Here is a 6,000-nt window from a genome sequence, read left to right as displayed (position 1 = left end):
GGCACAGCCTTTTCACACTCTTCCTCACGCTCCCCAGGACCTCAGAATGCCTGGGTCACCCTGGGGTCCCCAGGGCCCTCCAGCCTCCCACGGGAGCTGCTTGAGAATCAGCACCCTCCCCAGCCACTCCCTGGGGCCTGCAGACCTTGCCCCAGGACCGCGGTCATCTCCCCGGCCAGTCCCAGGTGCAGCCCACCACTCCCCAGCTTGCCCCAAATCTAGAGAGTCTAGCTCACCTCCCATCACCCAGAACTTCAAGAAACACAAAGCACGGGAACCCTCCTGGATCGGACTCCACGTACTCACCCTTGCCCCCCTCAGCCTCCTGTAAACCCAGGATCTCTGGGGATCCCCCACCTGCAAGACACTCCTGAGTGTCCCCACCACAGGCCCCCTACACCTGGGCCAGCTGCTAGCTCCAGGGTCACCAGCACAACTAAAGCCTGAAAGAAATGGAAGATTCAGGCTGGACAAGGCTTCTCCAGCTGGTGGACTATGGTGTGTATGTGTGTGGTGGGGAGGCAGGACTGGTTGAATCCATTCTGCCCAAGATCTGCCCACATGCCACCGGGGGCAGTCCTGCAGCCCACGTGAATGGGGCGGTGATGCAGAGACATTTGGCCACTCAATTAATTCCCTGTGCTGGGTGGGTTTCGAACCCCTGGGCTCTTGGCGTGGACTTGTGGGAGGTTCCCAGCAGTGTATGCCTGGACCCTGGCTGACCTTCTGGGGTGCCCAAGACTCTGCGGGAGGGAGGGCAGTCCCCCTAAGGTCGCCCCCGCCTCTGGCAGCTCCTGGGATCACCAAGGATCCAGAGTCCAGTGAGGCCTCAGGAGGAAGGAGGAGGGCTGGAGGCGCAGCAGGGCTGGAGTCTGGGTGGAGGCCAGGCGTCTCCCTGCTCAGGGGCTCCTCCGGCCCGGGGCTTCGCGGAGCTCCTCTCCGCTGTCCAGGGCTGGGACCGGCAGGGAAGGAGAGAGTGCCCTAGCTGGCGAGCCCAGACTGGGCAGCAGAGGCTGGGGTGGGCGGACGGAGATCCAGGCGGGAGGAGTCAGCGCTCCTGCCGCGGAGGGCCCTCGGGTCTCCAGGGCTGCGGAGACTGAGTGTCCGTCATTGGGTGGCGGGCCCGGGTTCCAGCTCCCGCTCTGCCTCCCCGCCCCCCCCACCCCTGCCCGGGAAGGCCGCGCCCCCACCGTGAAGTGGACGAGGGAGCCACACGCAGAGGCGCCGTGACGGCGGGTGGACGGGGTCGGCAGGGTCCGCTGCAGGGTCCCCAGCCCCGGTCCGCGCGCGCGCGCACGCACACGTGCACACAGGTTCACACGCACACACGTGCACACAAGCACACAGGTTCACACGCGCACACGTGCACACGCGCACACGTGCACACAGGCACACAGGTTCACACGCGCACACAGGTTCACACGCGCGCACACACACACGCGCACATGCGCGCACACGCACACAGGCTCACACGCGCGGCTGGAGCCGTCCGAGGCCGGGCCAGCAGCCCAGCCCCTGGAAACGGGCGAGGGCCGCGGGGAAGCCAGTGCTGGAAAGGCGGGCGCGGCTGGCCAGGCTTCCCCACGCCCACCGGGAGAGTCGCCCATCCCAGCAGGCACGCGGCCCCGACCCGCAGGCGGACGCCGCCAGCCGGGGCTCCTCCGGACTAGGCAGGCTCGGCTCGGACCGGATGCGGAGGGCGCGGGCACAGCGCGCAGCTCCCCGGCGCGCCGGCTCTCCGGTTCCCGCGGAACTCGCCCGGCTTCCCCGCGCTCCCCGCCGCGCCGGGTCCCCCCCACTCCCCCCCACCTCGGCCTCCGGGGCCCGGAAGCCTCCGTCCGGTCCCGGCTCCCCGCCTCGGGCGGCGCGGCGGCACCCGCGCGGGGCGAATCGACTGCGCCGCGAGGCTCGGGCTCCGTGGCGGAACCGGCCGGGCCCGAGGTCCAGGCCGCGTCCCCGCGCCCGGCCGCACCTCCCGGACGCCGGGCCACGGCTCCCCTCGCTCTCCGGCGGGCGCTTCTTTTGGTCTTCGGGGAAGAGGCCGGATCCCCGGCCCGCGAGGCGGCGCGCAGAGGCCAGCGCTGCCTTTGGGCCTCGGTAGCGGCCCAGCCTCGGCCGTGCCGGCCACTTCCCCGTCCTCGCAGGACCGGCGTGGCGGCCATGAAAGTAAAGTAAAAGAGCCGGCGGCGCGCGGAGGCGCGGAGGCGCGGAGGCAGGGCCCGAGCCGCGCCAGGCTGGGTGTGTGCGCTCCAGAAAGGTCACCGGGAGAGGGGAGGGGGCTCCGGTCTCATCAGCGCTTCCTGGAATTCATTACTCAAGAGCATTAGCTAATTACCAGATCAGAGAAATGAAAAAGCAAATATTTCTTAAAATAACCCAAGGTAATTATAACCCCGTTGTTGACACTAACGATTAATAATTGATCAGGCATTGCACACAATAAATTGTCAATTTATCTCCCCACACAAATGCCAGCCAGCACGCGGGTAGCCGTTGGTTTCTCCCTGTTGGTTCCCCTCTGGGCATTTCCTGTGAAGATCCAGTCTGAATTTGGAGGCAGCCCCCGACCCCTCCCAGTCAATTCCTGAAGAATGTTACACTAAACTTGTTCTCAGCTCCACATAGAACAGTGCTAACAGAACAGGGCTTCCGTGTCTCCTGTTCACGGGGCCAGATTTAAACAAACACAAAGCATTCTTCCTCCTTCCTTTTTACCTGGGATTGCAAAAGAACAGATGGCAGGTATTTCACAACTCCTCATTGTATTGTCAGTATAGTCAGCCGATAGAACATCTTCCATTCTCATCTTTATTAGAAAGATGGCTGTCCTTGCTGTGGGAAGCCAGCTCAGTGGGAAGGAGATCGTGAAAGGGCTCCCCAGTGAGGGTGCTGGAACCCTAAAGCTGGGGCTAACACATTTGTTATTCACCCAGCTATGGCTGAGACTCAAATGCTTGTTGACTGGCAGGTATTCAGGATTCTGGCCAAAGTGAAGGTGTGTGTGTGGGGGGGGGGGGGAGCAAAGGAGAGGGGGGGAGCTGAGGCTTCTCATTAAGAGCAATAAAAAGTAACCTTCACCAAGTGGAAAATAATATTGTCATAGATTACTCCTCCAGAAAATAAGCCTTTAAAACATCTGTAGGGATTTGTCACTTGCATAAAGGTTTGAAAAGACATCAAAGGGACACATCCTCTTGTGATTTGTAGGAATTCAAGTGATCTTAATCATAATGGCTACATATCACAGACTTTGTGTATTGTCCCCAAAATAGCCTCTTAGCTTGACACATTAAAAAAATATTTAAAGTGCCATTTGGGGGGAAATGATTTAAAACATATTTAATAGATCTATTTGTTACTTTGGTTTGGGTTTAAATAAATGTTTTCCTTTGGGAGTTTTCAATGTTCTGGGTTAACTACAAAAATTCTATGATGAGAATCATATACATTTACTTGACGGAAAGTTTCTGCCTTTCCATTTTATTTAAATTTAAAACGCTGTGTCTCTGACCAGGTCATAAATTGCATTGGAATGATTTTTCCCCCTCCACATTGAAGTCTGTTTCCACTGCTCTCTAACAGCGGCAGTTTAGTGTGGAATTATTCTGGAACATGGTTTCTTCAGGGTGTTACTTTTAGCCTCTTTCATAAATATTTTAATGTGACTGTGTGTGACCCTGAAGGCCAGGGCTCGCAGCTGGGGCCCTGCGGTGTTTCAGTCTGGAACTCAGTCTGCAGCTATCAGGTAAACCGTGTTCTCCGGAGCTCGAGCTCAGAGCCAGCGCCCCAGACCCACCCAGCACCTGAGAACCCCAGAATCCCAGAATCCCAGCACCCCAGTGCTGCAGGCCCCCAGCACCCCAAACTCCAACACCCAGCGCTGCAGCCACACCTCCACAGTCCCCACAGCGGGATTTGGAGAGGGCGCACCCCTCTCTAGACTCCCCGCGGGGACCCCCTCCCACTGCCCGCCCCCATCCTCCCCGGGACCCCTCCTCTCTGCCTTGCACCGGACAAAGGTGGATGAAGTTCTTTTCAAGTTTCAGCGGCAGTTGCCAGGCATCCTGGCAGAAACAATAACTCTTTTATTGGGAACAAATGTTGACATTTGACGGCTCGGGGCCGGGCGAACGCCCTGGGTGCCCTCGCCGCCCACCTGAGATTAGCGCGCCGGGATTCCCATCAGCCGGAGGGCAGGGGTCTGGCCCTGCCCGACAGAAGGCGGACCTTCGGACTGACCGGACTGAGCGCCCAGCAGCGGGCGCGCTGGCTGGCTGGTGGGATGGAGGTGTTTGGACGGGGCACCCGGGCTCTGAGGGTCCTTCTCCCCAATCTCAGTCAACGACTGCAAACCTGTCCTAGCTGCCTACCCAAGGCAATCCCTCTGTATCTCTGTCTCTGTCTCTCTCCTCCCTCTCCCCACCACTCAAATTTCTCAATGACTGGCACAGAAAAAAGCACATAAATTATATTTCTTTCTAAACACCCGCAGCAGGTTTTATGTTCTTAGTGTTTATTTAAAAACCAGGTCTCCAGAAAGACCCTGGGTCAGGAGGCACGTAGGGTGCGTGAGGTATGGAAATCCTTGATAATTTGTTGGGCATATAAACATCAAAGAAGCACCATTTGCCTGTGCTAATCTCTGGAGCTGCTCTGACTGCAGACTGCAGCGAGCAGGGGTCTGGGCTGGGGCCTGGAGCTGGGGCCTGGCTGCCAGGTGCAGGGGCGTTGGCCGTGGAAGACAACCCCCCACCCCTTCCCAGCTGCACCTTCCCTGGAAGCCTCCAGGCTTCCATCTCTGGACGTGTTCGTGCTTAGATCCACTGGGGCCCGGATTTTCTGCCCACCAGCCACTCTTTGCCTTCAGGGCTGCATCTTCATTAGGGCAGAGGCATCAGCGAAAGGCTGTCCTTCCCTCCCTCAGGTCCACACACTGCAGCTAGCACATTATTGAGGTGCCGCTGCCCAGTGCATCTGACTTCCTGCCTGCAAGGGCGATAACTCCCTATTGCAAGGTAAAAAAAAAAAAAAAAAAAAAAAAAAAGCTTCAGGGAAAGGAAAAAAAAGAGAGAACATCTTTGTGGAAATCCTACAAAATTTGTTTACCTGAAACCAAAACAAGAGAACATCCAAGCTCAGTCTGCCTCTCCTCGTGGTGCCCCCACCTCCATGGAAAACATCCACCATTGTCTACAGACAGCTCAGCTCCAACCAGCTCCCCTTCCCCTCCACCCCCAGACTTACTTTACATTTAACCTTCAATGCCTACGCATTGAAAACTAACAAAAGCACATGAAATACCAGAAAAACCGCAAGCAGCAGTCTGACTCTGCTTTCCACAGACACCTCAATTGCCCCTCCCCAGGGGCACACTGTCCAGTCAAGAGTCCCTGGCTTTGCTTCAAGTACCTAAGATTACTTTCAAATGCCCTTTCTAAGGAGAGCCCAGCAAGAAGCCATACAGTTCTAAGGCACAAAAGGCCACTGGAGAGAGATCTGCTTGTCAATATCAAGTGGTCCAGCAATTTCCCATCCTCAGACACATCAGCCTATCGGAGCCCACAGATGTTTAGACAAGATTTTATAAATCGTTCAATCGCAGCCCATAATGAACCCCAACTGACCATTCCACGGTAACTAGCATTGGAGCTCCCCCCCCACTGGGACTTAGTAATGCTTTCCTGGCACAGAGTTATTAATCACAGAGTAAAATAGGTGAACCTCTTGAAAAATAAGTGTATGATTGATTAAAGGGCAATCTAAGAAGCCATTATTCTTGTTTTATAACCCTAAGTTATATTCACTCAATTTATCTCTGGAGGAAATAAATGATTGTTCATTTCTTTCCTGAAATTTTATTATATGAATATCCACACAATTCCTCTGAAGGCAGCAATGACAGGGTCTGGGTTGCTTGGCTGCAGATTTTAGTCCTGTCCTATAATTAGGAAGAGAGGAGGTAATAAAGAGAAAATCTGCTAGGGCTGCTTAAACTTTTCC

This window comes from Megascapheus bottae, chromosome 4 (assembly GCF_031878675.1).
Source record: "Megascapheus bottae isolate mThoBot1 chromosome 4, mThoBot2.hap1, whole genome shotgun sequence".
Classification (NCBI taxonomy): domain Eukaryota; kingdom Metazoa; phylum Chordata; class Mammalia; order Rodentia; family Geomyidae; genus Megascapheus; species Megascapheus bottae.
The sequence above is the reverse complement of the archived record's forward strand: the minus strand, read 5'-3'. Positions refer to the sequence as shown.